This window comes from Coregonus lavaretus, assembly GCF_964263955.1.
Source record: "Coregonus lavaretus genome assembly, chromosome: 30".
Lineage (NCBI taxonomy): Eukaryota > Metazoa > Chordata > Actinopteri > Salmoniformes > Salmonidae > Coregonus > Coregonus lavaretus.
The window spans coordinates 35,836,185-35,859,768 of NC_140017.1; the positions used below are offsets into that span (position 1 = coordinate 35,836,185).

General features: G+C 41.4%; 1 protein-coding gene across 2 annotated transcripts in view; it reads right to left on the reverse strand.

Moving 5' to 3' along the window:
• The window catches only part of bcl9l (bcl9 like), a 100,967-nt gene that overhangs the window by 42,904 nt on the left and 34,479 nt on the right, over window positions 1–23,584 (reverse strand). For both annotated transcript variants that reach the window (XM_084148608.1, XM_084148607.1), the window contains exon 2: window positions 99–203. The gene's annotated coding sequence lies outside the window, so the exon portion shown is untranslated. The remainder of the gene's footprint in view (window positions 1–98; window positions 204–23,584) is intronic.

A 23,584-nucleotide genomic window follows, 5' to 3' on the forward strand; every position in this document is an offset into this window, starting at 1 on the left:
TATCGGTGAATCGTTACATCCCTGCCTCTTACCGCTCGTCTTGAACTTGAATTGGTATGACCAACATGTATGACCATGGCTGGGTCCAGTCCACTCACCTCAGTCCATGTCTCAGCTGATACCAACATGTATGACCATGGCTGGGTCCAGTCCACTGCTGCTGCTGCCCTGTCTCCTTGACTCTTCACTCTCCACAGAATAACCTGGAGGGGAGGGGAGAGAGGGAGAGGGCAGGGTTAGGGTTAACGTTCAGAAATCTGCATCTTCAAAATGCACACAATCAAAAAAGCTGTGTTTTAAACCATTTCACCTGCGTTTTATATTGAAAGTGTTTTTTTTTTTTTCTCCAATAGAAAGATCTGGGGCGTACAAATCTAGTTTTTCATCACACAAAATAAATGAATGCCAACCATTCGGCAGAAAATAGACTCATTTTCATCAGATGACAACAGAAGTACAACACTATTTGGCTAGCAGCCACATATACTGCAACTCAATTATGAGCAAAGACGATGCATGGCCATCAGATGTCTTATGTTTACCATAGAAAGAAAGTAGCCAGTTACATTTTCCTAATGTTTTAATGCAAGTTCATCTTCCATTTTAACTTTTCGTTACACTACCAGAGTAAAGTAAGGGTGCCCGTTTGTGAATGTGGGAATTTGATATAAAGTACCAAAAGTTTGGACACACCTACTCATTCAAGGGTTTTTACATTGTAGAATAACAGTGAAGACACCAAAACTATGAAATAACACATATGGAATCATGTAGTAACCAAAAAAGTTTAAAAAAATCAAAATATATGTTATATTTGAGATTCTTCAAATAGCCACCCTTTGCCTTGATGACAGCTTTGCACACTCTTGGCATTCTCTCAACTAGCTTCATGAGGTAGTCACCTGAAATGCATTTCAATTAACAGGTGTGCCTTCTTAAAAGGTAATTTGTGGAATGTCTTTCCTTCTTAATGTGTTTGATCCAATCAGTTTTGTTGTGACAAGGTAGGGGGGGTATACAGAAGATAAGCCCTATTTGGTAAAAGACCATGTCCATATTATGGCAAGAACAGCTCAAATAAGCAAAGAGAATTGACAGTCCATCATTACTTTAAGACATGAAGGTCAGTCAACACGGAAAATCTCAAGAACTTTGAGTTCTTGAAGTTCCTTCAAGTGCAGTCACAAAAACCATCAAGCGCTATGATAAAACTGGCTCTCATGAGGACCGCCACAGGAAAGGAAGACCCAGAGTTACCTCTGCTGCAGAGGATACGTTCATTAGAGTTAACTGCACCTCAGATTGCAGCCCAAATAAATGCTTCACAGAGTTCAAGTAACAGACACATCTCAACATCAACTGTTCAGAGGAGACTGTGTGTATCAGGCCTTCATGGTGGAATTGCTGCAAAGAAACCACTACTAAAGGACACCAATAAGAAGAAGAGACTTGCTTGGGCCAAGAAACACGAGCAATGGACGTTCTAGCTAATTTCTACCAGCATGTTAAATGTGCAACCAGAGGAAACAAAACTCTAGACCACCTTTACTCCACACACAGAGACGCATACAAAGCTCTCCCTCGCCCTCCATTTGGCAAATCTGACCATAACTCTATCCTCCTGATTCCTGCTTATAAGCAAAAACTAAAGCAGGAAGCACAAGTGACTCGGTTAATAAAAAAGTGGTCAGATGTCGCAGATGCTAAGCTACAGGACTGTTTTGCCAGCTTCCATAAATGTTTTCGACTGGTACCGGAGGACCTACAGACGAGTCTTGGGAGGCCTGTGGGCGTCCTAGAGCAAAACAACCGACATGTATGTGTTGGTGAGTCTCACCACGGTTTAGGCCAAACTGTTGAGACGCTACAGACTGAAGTTGGAAGATCAGCTGTACCGACATCAGACAAGTCCCAAGATGGAGAACACCATCGTGAGAGTCTCATCTTTCCATAGAGGGGTCATAAAAGCTTGTAGGCCAAACCGTTCGGACGCTACAGACGATTTGGTGATAAGACCGATTTTCGGGATGTCTCACAGTCTGACAAACACCGCTCTGTCACCTTTCACCACAGATGTGGAAGTGTTACATCGGCAGATGTGGTGGATTGAAACGCATCCAATGCAAAAGAAAACACATCTCTAGCTAATTTGATTGTGGACATTGACCTTAGGGGTCTCTCTCCTCTCTCTCTAGCACTACCTCGCTCTTCAGCTACACTACCTGATGATGAACATCCTAACCCTTCAGCTACACTACATGATGATGAACATCCTAACCCTTCAGCTACACTACATGATGATGAACATCCTAACCCTTCAGCTACACTACATGAATAGGAACATCCTAACCCTTCAGCTACAATACATGATGAGGAACATCCTAACCCTTCAGCTACACTACATGATGATGAACATCCTAACCCTTCAGCTACACTACATGATGATGAACATCCTAACACTTCAGCTACACTACATGATGATGAACATCCTAACCCTTCAGCTACACTACATGAATAGGAACATCCTAACCCTTCAGCTACACTACATGATGATGAACATCCTAACACTTCAGCTACACTACATGAATAGGAACATCCTAACCCTTCAGCTACACTACATGATGAGGAACATCCTAACCCTTCAGCTACACTAGATGAAAAGGAACATCCTAACCCTTCAGCTACACTACATGATGATGAACATCCTAACCCTTCAGCTACACTACATGATGAGGAACATCCTAACCCTTCAGCTACACTACTTGATGATGAACATCCTAACCCTTCAGCTACACTACATGATGATGAACATCCTAACACTTCAGCTACACTACATGAATAGGAACATCCTAACCCTTCAGCTACAATACATGATGAGGAACATCCTAACCCTTCAGCTACACTACATGATGATGAACATCCTAACCCTTCAGCTACACTACATGATGATGAACATCCTAACACTTCAGCTACACTACATGATGATGAACATCCTAACCCTTCAGCTACACTACATGAATAGGAACATCCTAACCCTTCAGCTACACTACATGATGATGAACATCCTAACACTTCAGCTACACTACATGAATAGGAACATCCTAACCCTTCAGCTACACTACATGATGAGGAACATCCTAACCCTTCAGCTACACTACATGAAAAGGAACATCCTAACCCTTCAGCTACACTACATGATGATGAACATCCTAACCCTTCAGCTACACTACATGATGAGGAACATCCTAACCCTTCAGCTACACTACTTGATGATGAACATCCTAACCCTTCAGCTACACTACATGATGATGAACATCCTAACACTTCAGCTACACTACATGATGATGAACATCCTAACCCTTCAGCTACACTACATGAATAGGAACATCCTAACCCTTCAGCTACACTACATGATGATGAACATCCTAACCCTTCAGCTACACTACATGAATAGGAACATCCTAACCCTTCAGCTACACTACATGATGATGAACATCCTAACCCTTCAGCTACACTACATGATGATGAACATCCTAACACTTCAGCTACACTACATGATGATGAACATCCTAACCTTTCAGCTACACTACATGATGATGAACATCCTAACCCTTCAGCTACACTACATGAAAAGGAACATCCTAACCTTTCAGCTACACTACATGATGATGAACATCCTAACCCTTCAGCTACACTACATGATGATGAACATCCTAACCCTTCAGCTCCACTACATGATGATGAACATCCTAACCCTTCAGCTACACTACATGAATAGGAACATCCTAACCCTTCAGCTACACTACATGATGATGAACATCCTAACCCTTCAGCTACACTACATGATGATGAACATCCTAACACTTCAGCTACACTACATGATGATGAACATCCTAACCCTTCAGCTACACTACATGAATAGGAACATCCTAACCCTTCAGCTACACTACATGATGATGAACATCCTAACCCTTCAGCTACACTACATGATGATGAACATCCTAACCCTTCAGCTACACTACATGATGATGAACATCCTAACCCTTCAGCTACACTACATGAAAAGGAACATCCTAACCTTTCAGCTTCACTACATGATGATGAACATCCTAACCCTTCAGCTACACTACATGATGAGGAACATCCTAACCCTTCAGCTACAATACATGATGATGAACATCCTAACCCTTCAGCTACACTACATGAAAAGGAACATCCTAACCCTTCAGCTACACTACATGATGAGGAACATCCTAACCCTTCAGCTACACTACATGATGAGGAACATCCTAACCCTTCAGCTACAATACATGACGATGAACATCCTAACCCTTCAGCTACACTACATGAAAAGGAACATCATAACCCTTCAGCTACACTACATGATGATGAACATCCTAACCCTTCAGCTACAATACATGATGATGAACATCCTAACCCTTCAGCTACACTACATGAATAGGAACATCCTAACCCTTCAGCTACACTACATGATGAGGAACATCCTAACACTTCAGCTACACTACATGATGATGAACATCCTAACCCTTCAGCTACAATACATGATGATGAACATCCTAACCCTTCAGCTACACTACATGAATAGGAACATCATAACCCTTCAGCTACACTACATGATGAGGAACATCCTAACCCTTCAGCTACACTACATGATGATGAACATCCTAACCCTTCAGCTACACTACATGATGATGAACATCCTAACCCTTCAGCTACACTACATGATGATGAACATCCTAACACTTCAGCTACACTACATGATGATGAACATCCTAACCTTTCAGCTACACTACATGATGATGAACATCCTAACCCTTCAGCTACACTACATGAAAAGGAACATCCTAACCTTTCAGCTTCACTACATGATGATGAACATCCTAACCCTTCAGCTACACTACATGAATAGGAACATCCTAACCCTTCAGCTACACTACATGAATAGGAACATCCTAACCCTTCAGCTACACTACATGATGATGAACATCCTAACCCTTCAGCTACACTACATGAATAGGAACATCCTAACCCTTCAGCTACACTACATGATGATGAACATCCTAACCCTTCAGCTACACTACATGATGATGAACATCCTAACCCTTCAGCTACACTACATGATGATGAACATCCTAACCCTTCAGCTACACTACATGATGATGAACATCCTAACCCTTCAGCTACACTACATGATGATGAACATACTAACCCTTCAGCTACACTACATGAATAGGAACATCCTAACCCTTCAGCTACACTACATGATGATGAACATCCTAACCCTTCAGCTACACTACATGAATAGGAACATCCTAACCCTTCAGCTACACTACATGATGATGAACATCCTAACCCTTCAGCTACACTACATGATGATGAACATCCTAACCCTTCAGCTACACTACATGATGATGAACATACTAACCCTTCAGCTACACTACATGAATAGGAACATCCTAACCCTTCAGCTACACTACATGAATAGGAACATCCTAACCCTTCAGCTACACTACATGATGATGAACATCCTAACCCTTCAGCTACACTACATGAAAAGGAACATCCTAACCCTTCAGCTACACTACATGATGATGAACATCCTAACCCTTCAGCTACACTACATGATGATGAACATCCTAACCCTTCAGCTCCACTACATGATGATGAACATCCTAACCCTTCAGCTACACTACATGATGATGAACATCCTAACCCTTCAGCTACACTACATGATGATGAACATCCTAACCCTTCAGCTACACTACATGAATAGGAACATCATAACCCTTCAGCTACACTACATGATGAGGAACATCCTAACCCTTCAGCTACACTACATGATGATTAACATCCTAACCCTTCAGCTACACTACATGAAAAGGAACATCCTAACCCTTCAGCTACACTACATGATGATGAACATCCTAACCCTTCAGCTACACTACATGATGATGAACATCCTAACCCTTCAGCTCCACTACATGATGATGAACATCCTAACCCTTCAGCTACACTACATGATGATGAACATCCTAACCCTTCAGCTACACTACATGATGATGAACATCCTAACCCTTCAGCTACACTACATGAATAGGAACATCATGACCCTTCAGCTACACTACATGATGAGGAACATCCTAACCCTTCAGCTACACTACATGATGATGAACATACTAACCCTTCAGCTACACTACATGAATAGGAACATCCTAACCCTTCAGCTACACTACATGATGATGAACATCCTAACCCTTCAGCTACACTACATGATGATGAACATCCTAACCCTTCAGCTACACTACATGATGAGGCACATCCTAACCCTTCAGCTACACTACATGATGAGGAACATCCTAACCATTCAGCTACACTACATGATGATGAACATCCTAACCCTTCAGCTACACTACATGATGATGAACATCCTAACCCTTCAGCTACACTACATGATGATGAACATCCTAACCTTTCAGCTACACTACATGAATAGGAACATCCTAACCCTTCAGCTACACTACATGATGAGGAACATCCTAACCCTTCAGCTACACTACATGATGATGAACATCCTAACCCTTCAACTACACTACATGATGAGGAACATCCTAACCCTTCAGCTACACTACATGATGAGGAACATCCTAACCCTTCAGCTACACTACATGATGATGAACATCCTAACCCTTCAGCTACAATACATGATGATGAACATCCTAACCCTTCAGCTACACTACATGATGAGGAACATCCTAACCCTTCAGCTACACTACATGATGAGGAACATCCTAACCCTTCAGCTACACTACATGGTGAGGAACATCCTAACACTTCAGCTACACTACATGATGATGAACATCCTAACCCAGGGGTGTCAAACGTCCGGCCCGCGGGCCGGATCAGGCCCGCAAACGGGTTTAATCCGGCCCGCGAGATGATTAAAAAAATTATAATATATATATATATATATATATATATATATATATATATATATATATATATATATTAATAATAATTTTGTAAAGTATAAAAATGCGCTGCAATTTTTCAATAAAATAAACTGCTGTTCCAATTGCGTCCACTGGATGGCGCAATAGCAATTGTGTTAAGCAAGCAAACTGTTTATACCGGGGCAGAGCAAGTAGGTCAAGCACGTGCAGCCAATGAGCTACTTTGTTTTGCCCGCGATATTTATTACGGCTTCTACTTTTAACATTATGTGCTTTGGCACCCTCATTGCCCCAATATGTCTCTGTCAAAAAAGAGAAAAGTGGACGCAGAGTGCAGAGTGTTCCAAGAAAAATGGTCATCCTATTTCTTCACGGAATTGAATGGGAAAGCTGTATGTTTGGTGTGTTCAGAGCATGTTGCAGTGCTGAAAGAATATAACCTTCGTCGCCACTATGTGAGTCTTCATGCCGACAAATATGACAACTTTCAAGGACAGCGGAGATGAGAGAAGGTGAATGAACTGTTGGCGGGTCTGAAGAAACAGCAGTCTGTGTTTACTCACAGCCGAGACATCAGTGACGCTGCAGTGAAAGCTAGCTACCTCATTGCTAATGAAATCGCAGTGGCTTCAAAACCATTTAGTGAGGGTGAATTTGTAAAAACATGCATGATGAAGGCAGCGGAGATTGTGTGCCCTGAAAAGCGGCAGGCTTTTGCAAATATCAGCCTGACAAAAAACACAGTTGCAGACAGGATTTCCGATCTTTCAGTGGATTTGGACAGCCAGTTGAAGCAAAAAGTAAAGTCATTTATTGCGTTTTCGGTTGCAATTGATGAAAGCACGGACATTACAGATGTTGCACAACTGGCCATTTTCATCCGCGGAGTTGATGACACATTGACCGTCACCGAGGAGTTCGTGGAGTTGGTGCCGATGACAGATACAACGACAGCAGCTGATATTTTTACCGCACTCGTCGGCGCGCTGGACAGGGTCGGAGTGGACTGGTCCCGCGCTGTCAGCCTGGCTACAGATGGTGCGCCCTCAATGATCGGGAAAAAAGCAGGCGTTGTGACAAAGTTCAGAGAGAAAGTGCAATCTGCAAATGGAGGACGTGATTTTTTGACTTTTCACTGTATTTTGCACCAGGAGGCTTTGTGTTGCAAGTCATTAAAGATGGATAACGTCATGAAGGTGGTCATCCAAACTGTTAATTTCATCCGATCCAGAAGCCTGAATCACCGTCAGTTTGACAGCCTTCTCAGAGAGAAAGACCACATCTATGGCCTGCCATACCACACTGAGGAAAGATGGTTAAGCCGAGGTGCTGTGCTGAGGCGTTTCTTTGATTTACGAGAAGAAATTGAACAGTTCATGGAAGAAAAGGGCAAACCAGTGTTAGAATTTCATTCTGCAGAATGGATGCAGGACCTTGCATTTATGGTGGATGTTACAGAGCACCTGAATAACTTGAACAAACAGCTGCAAGGGCGCAACAAAGTTGTCACGCAGTATTATGACAGCATTCGTTCTTTCAAGTTGAAGCTGTCATTGTGGGAGACGCAACTTGCCGGTGGTGATGCAGCTCACTTCCCCTGTCTGAAAAATGTGTGCGCGACCCAACATGTGGCAGACATGAAGCGGTTCAAAGATAAAATAACGGGACTGTTACGGGAGTTTGAGCAACGCTTTCAGATTTATGTTTATATGTTTTTATGTTGATGTGCTATTGTTTTTAATTGATTTTATTTTATTTGTATATTTAACCTATTCTTGACTCTGTGGTTCTTGCACTTGTTTGGGGAACAGGATTTCATTATTTTTATCTACATTTCTGCCTGAGAAATGACACCCTGATATAGTTCTGTGATCTGTGATATACTTCTGTGAATCACTGAGGCATTGTGTGTTTGTGTGTTCTTTGTCCTCAGAACTTTCAAATAACTTGAGGTGTTTTATGATTAATAGTGATGTTGTGCTTTTGGACACTGTCCTCAGGCTCCAGCTTTATGTTTATATGTTTTTATGTTGATGTGCTATTGTTTTTAATTGATTTTATTTTATTTGTATATTTAACCTATTCTTGACTCTGTGGTTCTTGCACTTGTTTGGGGAACAGGATTTCATTATTTTATCTACATTTCTGCCTGAGAAATGACACCCTGATATAGTTATGTGATCTGTGAAACAGTTCTGTTAATCACTGAGGCATTGTGTGTTTGTGTGTTCTTTTTCTTTAGAATTTTCAAATAAACTTGACGTGTTTTATGATTAATAGTGATGTTGTGCTTGTACTATTTTGGACACACTGTCCTCAGGCTCCAGCTTTATGTTGTATGTTGATCGTATTAAAACAAAGAAAACAATCTGAAGTTGTTGTTTTTAAGTTATATATACCATGATTTTTCCGGTCCGGCCCACTTGGGAATAGATTTTCCTCCATGTGGCCCCTGAGCTAAAATGAGTTTGACACCCCTGTCCTAACCCTTCAGCTACACTACATGATGAGGCACATCCTAACCCTTCAGCTACACTACATGATGATGAACATCCTAACCCTTCAGCTACACTACATGATGATGAACATCCTAACCCTTCAGCTACACTACATGATGATGAACATCCTAACCCTTCAGCTACACTACATGATGAGGAACATCCTAACCCTTCAGCTACACTACATGATGATGAACATCCTAACCCTTCAGCTACACTACATGATGATGAACATCCTAACCCTTCAGCTACACTACATGATGATGAACATCCTAACCCTTCAGCTACACTACATGATGAGGCACATCCTAACCCTTCAGCTACACTACATGATGATGAACATCCTAACACTTCAGCTACACTACATGATGATGAACATCCTAACCCTTCAGCTACACTACATGATGAGGCACATCCTAACCCTTCAGCTACACTACATGATGATGAACATCCTAACCCTTCAGCTACACTACATGAATAGGAACATCCTAACCCTTCAGCTACACTACATGATGATGAACATCCTAACCCTTCAGCTACACTACATGATGAGGAACATCCTAACCATTCAGCTACACTACATGATGATGAACATCCTAACCCTTCAGCTACACTACATGATGATGAACATCCTAACACTTCAGCTACACTACATGAATAGGAACATCCTAACCCTTCAGCTACACTACATGAATAGGAACATCCTAACCCTTCAGCTACACTACATGATGATGAACATCCTAACCCTTCAGCTACACTACTTGATGATGAACATCCTAACCCTTCAGCTACACTACATGATGATGAACATCCTAACCCTTCAGCTACACTACATGATGAGGAACATCCTAACCCTTCAACTACACTACATGAATAGGAACATCCTAACCCTTCAGCTACACTACATGATGATGAACATCCTAACCCTTCAACTACACTACATGAATAGGAACATCCTAACCCTTCAGCTACACTACATGATGATGAACATCCTAACACTTCAGCTACACTACATGATGAGGAACATCCTAACCCATCAGCTACACTACATGATGATGAACATCCTAACACTTCAGCTACACTACATGATGATGAACATCCTAACCCTTCAGCTACACTACATGATGATGAACATCCTAACCCTTCAGCTACACTACATGAATAGGAACATCCTAACCCTTCAGCTACACTACATGATGATGAACATCCTAACCCTTCAGCTACACTACATGAATAGGAACATCCTAACCCTTCAGCTACACTACATGATGATGAACATCCTAACCCTTCAGCTACACTACATGAATAGGAACATCCTAACCCTTCAGCTACACTACATGAATAGGAACATCCTAACCCTTCAGCTACACTACATGATGATGAACATCCTAACCCTTCAGCTACACTACATGATGATGAACATCCTAACACTTCAGCTACACTACATGATGATGAACATCCTAACCTTTCAGCTACACTACATGATGATGAACATCCTAACCCTTCAGCTACACTACATGAAAAGGAACATCCTAACCTTTCAGCTACACTACATGATGATGAACATCCTAACCCTTCAGCTACACTACATGATGATGAACATCCTAACCCTTCAGCTCCACTACATGATGATGAACATCCTAACCCTTCAGCTACACTACATGAATAGGAACATCCTAACCCTTCAGCTACACTACATGATGATGAACATCCTAACCCTTCAGCTACACTACATGATGATGAACATCCTAACACTTCAGCTACACTACATGATGATGAACATCCTAACCCTTCAGCTACACTACATGAATAGGAACATCCTAACCCTTCAGCTACACTACATGATGATGAACATCCTAACCCTTCAGCTACACTACATGATGATGAACATCCTAACCCTTCAGCTACACTACATGATGATGAACATCCTAACCCTTCAGCTACACTACATGAAAAGGAACATCCTAACCTTTCAGCTTCACTACATGATGATGAACATCCTAACCCTTCAGCTACACTACATGATGAGGAACATCCTAACCCTTCAGCTACAATACATGATGATGAACATCCTAACCCTTCAGCTACACTACATGAAAAGGAACATCCTAACCCTTCAGCTACACTACATGATGAGGAACATCCTAACCCTTCAGCTACACTACATGATGAGGAACATCCTAACCCTTCAGCTACAATACATGACGATGAACATCCTAACCCTTCAGCTACACTACATGAAAAGGAACATCATAACCCTTCAGCTACACTACATGATGATGAACATCCTAACCCTTCAGCTACAATACATGATGATGAACATCCTAACCCTTCAGCTACACTACATGAATAGGAACATCCTAACCCTTCAGCTACACTACATGATGAGGAACATCCTAACACTTCAGCTACACTACATGATGATGAACATCCTAACCCTTCAGCTACAATACATGATGATGAACATCCTAACCCTTCAGCTACACTACATGAATAGGAACATCATAACCCTTCAGCTACACTACATGATGAGGAACATCCTAACCCTTCAGCTACACTACATGATGATGAACATCCTAACCCTTCAGCTACACTACATGATGATGAACATCCTAACCCTTCAGCTACACTACATGATGATGAACATCCTAACACTTCAGCTACACTACATGATGATGAACATCCTAACCTTTCAGCTACACTACATGATGATGAACATCCTAACCCTTCAGCTACACTACATGAAAAGGAACATCCTAACCTTTCAGCTTCACTACATGATGATGAACATCCTAACCCTTCAGCTACACTACATGAATAGGAACATCCTAACCCTTCAGCTACACTACATGAATAGGAACATCCTAACCCTTCAGCTACACTACATGATGATGAACATCCTAACCCTTCAGCTACACTACATGAATAGGAACATCCTAACCCTTCAGCTACACTACATGATGATGAACATCCTAACCCTTCAGCTACACTACATGATGATGAACATCCTAACCCTTCAGCTACACTACATGATGATGAACATCCTAACCCTTCAGCTACACTACATGATGATGAACATCCTAACCCTTCAGCTACACTACATGATGATGAACATACTAACCCTTCAGCTACACTACATGAATAGGAACATCCTAACCCTTCAGCTACACTACATGATGATGAACATCCTAACCCTTCAGCTACACTACATGAATAGGAACATCCTAACCCTTCAGCTACACTACATGATGATGAACATCCTAACCCTTCAGCTACACTACATGATGATGAACATCCTAACCCTTCAGCTACACTACATGATGATGAACATACTAACCCTTCAGCTACACTACATGAATAGGAACATCCTAACCCTTCAGCTACACTACATGAATAGGAACATCCTAACCCTTCAGCTACACTACATGATGATGAACATCCTAACCCTTCAGCTACACTACATGAAAAGGAACATCCTAACCCTTCAGCTACACTACATGATGATGAACATCCTAACCCTTCAGCTACACTACATGATGATGAACATCCTAACCCTTCAGCTCCACTACATGATGATGAACATCCTAACCCTTCAGCTACACTACATGATGATGAACATCCTAACCCTTCAGCTACACTACATGATGATGAACATCCTAACCCTTCAGCTACACTACATGAATAGGAACATCATAACCCTTCAGCTACACTACATGATGAGGAACATCCTAACCCTTCAGCTACACTACATGATGATTAACATCCTAACCCTTCAGCTACACTACATGAAAAGGAACATCCTAACCCTTCAGCTACACTACATGATGATGAACATCCTAACCCTTCAGCTACACTACATGATGATGAACATCCTAACCCTTCAGCTCCACTACATGATGATGAACATCCTAACCCTTCAGCTACACTACATGATGATGAACATCCTAACCCTTCAGCTACACTACATGATGATGAACATCCTAACCCTTCAGCTACACTACATGAATAGGAACATCATGACCCTTCAGCTACACTACATGAGGAACATCCTAACCCTTCAGCTACACTACATGATGATGAACATACTAACCCTTCAGCTACACTACATGAATAGGAACATCCTAACCCTTCAGCTACACTACATGATGATGAACATCCTAACCCTTCAGCTACACTACATGATGATGAACATCCTAACCCTTCAGCTACACTACATGATGAGGCACATCCTAACCCTTCAGCTACACTACATGATGAGGAACATCCTAACCATTCAGCTACACTACATGATGATGAACATCCTAACCCTTCAGCTACACTACATGATGATGAACATCCTAACCCTTCAGCTACACTACATGATGATGAACATCCTAACCTTTCAGCTACACTACATGAATAGGAACATCCTAACCCTTCAGCTACACTACATGATGAGGAACATCCTAACCCTTCAGCTACACTACATGATGATGAACATCCTAACCCTTCAACTACACTACATGATGAGGAACATCCTAACCCTTCAGCTACACTACATGATGAGGAACATCCTAACCCTTCAGCTACACTACATGATGATGAACATCCTAACCCTTCAGCTACAATACATGATGATGAACATCCTAACCCTTCAGCTACACTACATGATGAGGAACATCCTAACCCTTCAGCTACACTACATGATGAGGAACATCCTAACCCTTCAGCTACACTACATGGTGAGGAACATCCTAACACTTCAGCTACACTACATGATGATGAACATCCTAACCCAGGGGTGTCAAACGTCCGGCCCGCGGGCCGGATCAGGCCCGCAAACGGGTTTAATCCGGCCCGCGAGATGATTATATATATATATATATAATATATATATATATATATATATATATATATATATATATATATATATATATATTAATAATAATTTTGTAAAGTATAAAAATGCGCTGCAATTTTTCAATAAAATAAACTGCTGTTCCAATTGCGTCCACTGGATGGCGCAATAGCAATTGTGTTAAGCAAGCAAACTGTTTATACCGGGGCAGAGCAAGTAGGTCAAGCACGTGCAGCCAATGAGCTACTTTGTTTTGCCCGCGATATTTATTACGGCTTCTACTTTTAACATTATGTGCTTTGGCACCCTCATTGCCCCAATATGTCTCTGTCAAAAAAGAGAAAAGTGGACGCAGAGTGCAGAGTGTTCCAAGAAAAATGGTCATCCTATTTCTTCACGGAATTGAATGGGAAAGCTGTATGTTTGGTGTGTTCAGAGCATGTTGCAGTGCTGAAAGAATATAACCTTCGTCGCCACTATGTGAGTCTTCATGCCGACAAATATGACAACTTTCAAGGACAGCGGAGATGAGAGAAGGTGAATGAACTGTTGGCGGGTCTGAAGAAACAGCAGTCTGTGTTTACTCACAGCCGAGACATCAGTGACGCTGCAGTGAAAGCTAGCTACCTCATTGCTAATGAAATCGCAGTGGCTTCAAAACCATTTAGTGAGGGTGAATTTGTAAAAACATGCATGATGAAGGCAGCGGAGATTGTGTGCCCTGAAAAGCGGCAGGCTTTTGCAAATATCAGCCTGACAAAAAACACAGTTGCAGACAGGATTTCCGATCTTTCAGTGGATTTGGACAGCCAGTTGAAGCAAAAAGTAAAGTCATTTATTGCGTTTTCGGTTGCAATTGATGAAAGCACGGACATTACAGATGTTGCACAACTGGCCATTTTCATCCGCGGAGTTGATGACACATTGACCGTCACCGAGGAGTTCGTGGAGTTGGTGCCGATGACAGATACAACGACAGCAGCTGATATTTTTACCGCACTCGTCGGCGCGCTGGACAGGGTCGGAGTGGACTGGTCCCGCGCTGTCAGCCTGGCTACAGATGGTGCGCCCTCAATGATCGGGAAAAAAGCAGGCGTTGTGACAAAGTTCAGAGAGAAAGTGCAATCTGCAAATGGAGGACGTGATTTTTTGACTTTTCACTGTATTTTGCACCAGGAGGCTTTGTGTTGCAAGTCATTAAAGATGGATAACGTCATGAAGGTGGTCATCCAAACTGTTAATTTCATCCGATCCAGAAGCCTGAATCACCGTCAGTTTGACAGCCTTCTCAGAGAGAAAGACCACATCTATGGCCTGCCATACCACACTGAGGAAAGATGGTTAAGCCGAGGTGCTGTGCTGAGGCGTTTCTTTGATTTACGAGAAGAAATTGAACAGTTCATGGAAGAAAAGGGCAAACCAGTGTTAGAATTTCATTCTGCAGAATGGATGCAGGACCTTGCATTTATGGTGGATGTTACAGAGCACCTGAATAACTTGAACAAACAGCTGCAAGGGCGCAACAAAGTTGTCACGCAGTATTATGACAGCATTCGTTCTTTCAAGTTGAAGCTGTCATTGTGGGAGACGCAACTTGCCGGTGGTGATGCAGCTCACTTCCCCTGTCTGAAAAATGTGTGCGCGACCCAACATGTGGCAGACATGAAGCGGTTCAAAGATAAAATAACGGGACTGTTACGGGAGTTTGAGCAACGCTTTCAGATTTATGTTTATATGTTTTTATGTTGATGTGCTATTGTTTTTAATTGATTTTATTTTATTTGTATATTTAACCTATTCTTGACTCTGTGGTTCTTGCACTTGTTTGGGGAACAGGATTTCATTATTTTTATCTACATTTCTGCCTGAGAAATGACACCCTGATATAGTTCTGTGATCTGTGATATACTTCTGTGAATCACTGAGGCATTGTGTGTTTGTGTGTTCTTTGTCCTCAGAACTTTCAAATAACTTGAGGTGTTTTATGATTAATAGTGATGTTGTGCTTTTGGACACTGTCCTCAGGCTCCAGCTTTATGTTTATATGTTTTTATGTTGATGTGCTATTGTTTTTAATTGATTTTATTTTATTTGTATATTTAACCTATTCTTGACTCTGTGGTTCTTGCACTTGTTTGGGGAACAGGATTTCATTATTTTATCTACATTTCTGCCTGAGAAATGACACCCTGATATAGTTATGTGATCTGTGAAACAGTTCTGTTAATCACTGAGGCATTGTGTGTTTGTGTGTTCTTTTTCTTTAGAATTTTCAAATAAACTTGACGTGTTTTATGATTAATAGTGATGTTGTGCTTGTACTATTTTGGACACACTGTCCTCAGGCTCCAGCTTTATGTTGTATGTTGATCGTATTAAAACAAAGAAAACAATCTGAAGTTGTTGTTTTTAAGTTATATATACCATGATTTTTCCGGTCCGGCCCACTTGGGAATAGATTTTCCTCCATGTGGCCCCTGAGCTAAAATGAGTTTGACACCCCTGTCCTAACCCTTCAGCTACACTACATGATGAGGCACATCCTAACCCTTCAGCTACACTACATGATGATGAACATCCTAACCCTTCAGCTACACTACATGATGATGAACATCCTAACCCTTCAGCTACACTACATGATGATGAACATCCTAACCCTTCAGCTACACTACATGATGAGGAACATCCTAACCCTTCAGCTACACTACATGATGATGAACATCCTAACCCTTCAGCTACACTACATGATGATGAACATCCTAACCCTTCAGCTACACTACATGATGATGAACATCCTAACCCTTCAGCTACACTACATGATGAGGCACATCCTAACCCTTCAGCTACACTACATGATGATGAACATCCTAACACTTCAGCTACACTACATGATGATGAACATCCTAACCCTTCAGCTACACTACATGATGAGGCACATCCTAACCCTTCAGCTACACTACATGATGATGAACATCCTAACCCTTCAGCTACACTACATGAATAGGAACATCCTAACCCTTCAGCTACACTACATGATGATGAACATCCTAACCCTTCAGCTACACTACATGATGAGGAACATCCTAACCATTCAGCTACACTACATGATGATGAACATCCTAACCCTTCAGCTACACTACATGATGATGAACATCCTAACACTTCAGCTACACTACATGAATAGGAACATCCTAACCCTTCAGCTACACTACATGAATAGGAACATCCTAACCCTTCAGCTACACTACATGATGATGAACATCCTAACCCTTCAGCTACACTACTTGATGATGAACATCCTAACCCTTCAGCTACACTACATGATGATGAACATCCTAACCCTTCAGCTACACTACATGATGAGGAACATCCTAACCCTTCAACTACACTACATGAATAGGAACATCCTAACCCTTCAGCTACACTACATGATGATGAACATCCTAACCCTTCAACTACACTACATGAATAGGAACATCCTAACCCTTCAGCTACACTACATGATGATGAACATCCTAACACTTCAGCTACACTACATGATGAGGAACATCCTAACCCATCAGCTACACTACATGATGATGAACATCCTAACACTTCAGCTACACTACATGATGATGAACATCCTAACCCTTCAGCTACACTACATGATGATGAACATCCTAACCCTTCAGCTACACTACATGAATAGGAACATCCTAACCCTTCAGCTACACTACATGATGATGAACATCCTAACCCTTCAGCTACACTACATGAATAGGAACATCCTAACCCTTCAGCTACACTACATGATGATGAACATCCTAACCCTTCAGCTACACTACATGAATAGGAACATCCTAACACTTCAGCTACACTACATGAATAGGAACATCCTAACCCTTCAGCTACACTACATGATGATGAACATCCTAACCCTTCAGCTACAATACATGATGAGGAACATCCTAACCCTTCAGCTACACTACATGATGAGGAACATCCTAACCCTTCAGCTACACTACATGATGATGAACATCCTAACCCTTCAGCTACACTACATGATGAGGAACATCCTAACCCTTCAGCTACACTACATGATGAGGAACATCCTAACCCTTCAGCTACACTACATGATGAGGAACATCCTAACCCTTCAGCTACACTACATGATGATGAACATCCTAACCCTTCAGCTACACTACATGATGATGAACATACTAACCCTTCAGCTACACTACATGATGATGAACATCCTAACCCTTCAGCTACACTACATGAATAGGAACATCCTAACCCTTCAGCTACACTACATGATGAGGAACATCCTAACCCTTCAGCTACACTACATGATGAGGAACATCCTAACTACATGATGATGAACATCCTAACCCTTCAGCTACAATACATGATGAGGAACATCCTAACCCTTCAGCTACACTACATGATGAGGAACATCCTAACCCTTCAGCTACACTACATGATGATGAACATCCTAACCCTTCAGCTACACTACATGATGAGGAACATCCTAACCCTTCAGCTACACTACATGATGAGGAACATCCTAACCCTTCAGCTACACTACATGAATAGGAACATCCTAACACTTCAGCTACACTACATGAATAGGAACATCCTAACCCTTCAGCTACACTACATGATGATGAACATCCTAACCCTTCAGCTACAATACATGATGAGGAACATCCTAACCCTTCAGCTACACTACATGATGAGGAACATCCTAACCCTTCAGCTACACTACATGATGATGAACATCCTAACCCTTCAGCTACACTACATGATGAGGAACATCCTAACCCTTCAGCTACACTACATGATGAGGAACATCCTAACCCTTCAGCTACACTACATGATGAGGAACATCCTAACCCTTCAGCTACACTACATGATGATGAACATCCTAACCCTTCAGCTACACTACATGATGATGAACATACTAACCCTTCAGCTACACTACATGATGATGAACATCCTAACCCTTCAGCTACACTACATGAATAGGAACATCCTAACCCTTCAGCTACACTACATGATGAGGAACATCCTAACCCTTCAGCTACACTACATGATGAGGAACATCCTAACTACATGATGATGAACATCCTAACCCTTCAGCTACAATACATGATGAGGAACATCCTAACCCTTCAGCTACACTACATGATGAGGAACATCCTAACCCTTCAGCTACACTACATGATGATGAACATCCTAACCCTTCAGCTACACTACATGATGAGGAACATCCTAACCCTTCAGCTACACTACATGATGAGGAACATCCTAACCCTTCAGCTACACTACATGATGAGGAACATCCTAACCCTTCAGCTACACTACATGATGATGAACATCCTAACCCTTCAGCTACACTACATGATGATGAACATACTAACCCTTCAGCTACACTACATGATGATGAACATCCTAACCCTTCAGCTACACTACATGAATAGGAACATCCTAACCCTTCAGCTACACTACATGATGAGGAACATCCTAACCCTTCAGCTACACTACATGATGATGAACATCCTAACCCTTCAGCTACACTACATGATGAGGAACATCCTAACCCTTCAGCTACACTACATGATGAGGAACATCCTAACCCTTCAACTACACTACATGATGAGGAACATCCTAACCCATCAGCTACACTACATGATGATGAACATCCTAACCCTTCAGCTACACTACATGAATAGGAACATCCTAACCCTTCAGCTACACTACATGATGAGGAACATCCTAACCCTTCAGCTACACTACATGATGATGAACATCCTAACACTTCAGCTACACTACATGGTGAGGAACATCCTAACCCTTCAGCTACACTACATGATGAGGAACATCCTAACCCTTCAGCTACACTACATGATGAGGAACATCCTAACCCTTCAGCTACACTACATGATGAGGAACATCCTAACACTTCAGCTACACTACATGGTGAGGAACATCCTAACCCTTCAGCTACACTACATGATGAGGAACATCCTAACCCTTCAACTACACTACATGATGATGAACATCCTAACCCTTCAGCTACACTACATGATGATGAACATCCTAACCCTTCAGCTACACTACATGATGATGAACATACTAACCCTTCAGCTACACTACATGATGATGAACATCCTAACCCTTCAGCTACACTACATGATGATGAACATCCTAACCCTTCAGCTACACTACATGATGAGGAACATCCTAACCCTTCAGCTACACTACATGATGAGGAACATCCTAACCCTTCAGCTACACTACATGATGATGAACATCCTAACCCTTCAGCTACACTACATGATGAGGAACATCCTAACCCTTCAGCTACACTACATGATGAGGAACATCCTAACCCTTCAGCTACACTACATGATGAGGAACATCCTAACCCTTCAGCTACACTACATGATGATGAACATCCTAACCCTTCAGCTACACTACATGATGATGAACATACTAACCCTTCAGCTACACTACATGATGATGAACATCCTAACCCTTCAGCTACACTACATGAATAGGAACATCCTAACCCTTCAGCTACACTACATGATGAGGAACATCCTAACCCTTCAGCTACACTACATGATGATGAACATCCTAACCCTTCAGCTACACTACATGATGAGGAACATCCTAACCCTTCAGCTACACTACATGATGAGGAACATCCTAACCCTTCAACTACACTACATGATGAGGAACATCCTAACCCATCAGCTACACTACATGATGATGAACATCCTAACCCTTCAGCTACACTACATGAATAGGAACATCCTAACCCTTCAGCTACACTACATGATGAGGAACATCCTAACCCTTCAGCTACACTACATGATGATGAACATCCTAACATTTCAGCTACACTACATGGTGAGGAACATCCTAACCCTTCAGCTACACTACATGATGAGGAACATCCTAACCCTTCAGCTACACTACATGATGAGGAACATCCTAACCCTTCAGCTACACTACATGATGAGGAACATCCTAACACTTCAGCTACACTACATGGTGAGGAACATCCTAACCCTTCAGCTACACTACATGATGAGGAACATCCTAACCCTTCAACTACACTACATGATGATGAACATCCTAACCCTTCAGCTACACTACATGATGATGAACATCCTAACCCTTCAGCTACACTACATGATGATGAACATACTAACCCTTCAGCTACACTACATGATGATGAACATCCTAACCCTTCAGCTACACTACATGATGATGAACATCCTAACCCTTCAGCTACACTACATGATGAGGAACATCCTAACCCTTCAGCTACACTACATGATGAGGAACATCCTAACCCTTCAGCTACACTACATGATGAGGAACATCCTAACCCTTCAACTACACTACGTGTCACCATCAGCATTGTGTCAATGTAAGGAACAATATGTAAGAGTATGAAAATGTATGCACTCACTAACTGTCGCTCTGGATAAGAGTGTCTGCTAAATGACTAAAATGTTTAATGTAAATGTAAGGGATAATATGTAAGGGACGATATGTAAGGGATGCTATGTAAGGGATGATATGTAAGACATGATATGTAAGACATGATATGTAAGACATGATATGTAAGGCATGATATGTAAGGCATGATATGTAAGAGATGATATGTAAGGGATAATATGTAAGGGATGCTATGTAAGGGATAATATGTAAGGGATGATATGTAAGGGATGCTATGTAAGGGATGATATGTAAGGGATGATATGTAAGAGATGATATGTAAGAGATGATATGTAAGGGATGATATGTAAGGGATGATATGTAAGGGATAATATGTAAGGGATGATATGTAAGGGATGATATGTAAGAGATGATATGTAAGGGATGATATGTAAGTGATGATATGTAAGACATGATATGTAAGACATTATATGTAAGGGATGCTATGTAAGGGATTATATGTAAGAGATGATATGTAAGGGACGATATGTAAGGGATGATATGTAAGAGATGATCTGTAAGGGATGCTATGTAAGGGATGATATGTAAGGGAAGATATGTAAGGGATGATATGTAAGAGGTGATATGTAAGGGATGATATGTAAGGGATGATATGTAAGGGATAATATGTAAGGGATGATATGTAAGGGATGCTATGTAAGGGATGATATGTAAGTGATGATATGTAAGGGATGATATGTAAGGGATGATATGTAAGAGATGATCTGTAAGGGACGCTATGCAAGGGACGATATGTAAGGGATGATATGTAAGGGAAGATATGTAAGGGACGATATGTAAGGGATGATATGTAAGGGATGATATGTAAGGGACGATATGTAAGGGATGATATGTAAGGGACGATATGTAAGGGACGATATGTAAGGGACGATATGTAAGGAATGATATGTAAGGGATGATATGTAAGGGAAGATATGTAAGGGACGATATGTAAGGGATGATATGTAAGGGACGATATGTAAGGGATGATATGTAAGGGAAGATATGTAAGGGATGATATGTAAGGGATGATATGTAAGTGATGATATGTAAGACATGATATGTAAGACATTATATGTAAGGGATGCTATGTAAGGGATGATATGTAAGTGATGATATGTAAGGGATGATATGTAAGGGATGATATGTAAGAGATGATCTGTAAGGGACGCTATGTAAGGGACGATATGTAAGGGATGATATGTAAGGGAAGATATGTAAGGGACGATATGTAAGGGATGATATGTAAGGGATGATATGTAAGGGACGATATGTAAGGGATGATATGTAAGGGACGATATGTAAGGGACGATATGTAAGGGATGATATGTAAGGAATGATATGTAAGGGATGATATGTAAGGGAAGATATGTAAGGGACGATATGTAAGTGATGATATGTAAGGGACGATATGTAAGGGATGATATGTAAGGGAAGATATGTAAGGGACGATATGTAAGGGATGATATGTAAGGGACGATATGTAAGGGACGATATGTAAGGGACGATATGTAAGGGACGATATGTAAGGGACGATATGTAAGGGATGATATGTAAGGGATGATATGTAAGGGATGATATGTAAGAGAAGGCTGGCCTTTTACTCCTATGTTCCTTAAAGTCAGAGTTCAGTAGATTCAGCATAGACAGGACTCCTGCCTGGCTCTCTCTGTCAGTCTCGGTTCTCCCTGGGCCTGGTGCAAGGGTAGAGCGATGCTAGTATAGGTCAGAACATGCAGGGTTCTACAATGTGACCATTTTACTCGCATATGGGCCTAAATATT